Consider the following 1,093-nt stretch of genomic DNA (forward strand, 5'->3'; position numbering starts at 1 on the left):
CAAGACCGCCCAGCATGGGCGTCTGTACTTCCTGAGGAGGCTGAGGAGATTTGGCATGTTGCCTAGGATCCTTTGTAATTTCTACAGCTGCATCATTGAGAGCATCTTGACCAGCTGCATGACCGTCTGGTATGGCAGCACAACTGCTATGGTTTACAAGTGCCTGCAGAGAGTGGTGAAGACTGCGGAGAAGATCACCAGGACTCCACTGCCCTCTCTGCAGAGCATTTACCACCACAGGGTGCGTAGGAAAGCTGCCTCCATCCTCAAAGATCCCACCCACCCCCAGCACGGATTGTTCGCCTCCCTACCCTCTGGCCAGAGGTTCAGAATTGTGAAATGCAGGACCTCCAGACCGAAAAACCCTTTCTTTCCCTTTGCCATCAGACTCCTAAACAGCTGAGGAGTTTATTACCAGGAAATATGTGATGTACTGTCGACCTGTACTGTTTACATTCTCAGTTTGCACATGCATAATTGCACATTGACTGTTGACTCCTGCACATGCTGCTCCCATGCAACATACATTCTCTGTTACATTCTTATATATTTATTTATTATATTGCTGCATTTGCTGCTTAAAGTACCTTAGATTTTGTGTTACTTATTTATATACTTTATATTTCATTTGTCTTTTGTGGCATTCATGTGGACGGCAAAGTAAGAATTTCATTGTACAGGGAAACACGTCTCCTAACTGTGCATATGACAAATAAACACTTTGACTCTGACTCATGTTCACTATCATCTCCTTCATCTTGTCCGTGTTGAGGGTGAGATTATTGTCCTCACACCATGACTCCAGACACCTCCCTCCTGTAGGCTGCTTCATCCCCGCCCCCTGTCACTACTTTACTCACTTTGAGTAAACACAGTAATGATTTTATAGTCCTCCCACTCCTTAATCTCCAGCAAAACTAATCTACTTGTCTATTCCCACTAAACTCAGAGATGTGCCAAGGACATCAAACTAAGGTCTGTGTCAGATGTTGAAAATGGTTATGCAGTGTCTGTTTTGGACATCTTCTGTACATTCAATTTGGATATTGATTAGACATTGTCATTGATTAGACACTTCTGTAACACTACCCAG

The sequence above is a fragment of the Monopterus albus genome, unplaced genomic scaffold, assembly GCF_001952655.1.
Source record: "Monopterus albus unplaced genomic scaffold, M_albus_1.0 scaffold264.1, whole genome shotgun sequence".
NCBI lineage: Eukaryota > Metazoa > Chordata > Actinopteri > Synbranchiformes > Synbranchidae > Monopterus > Monopterus albus.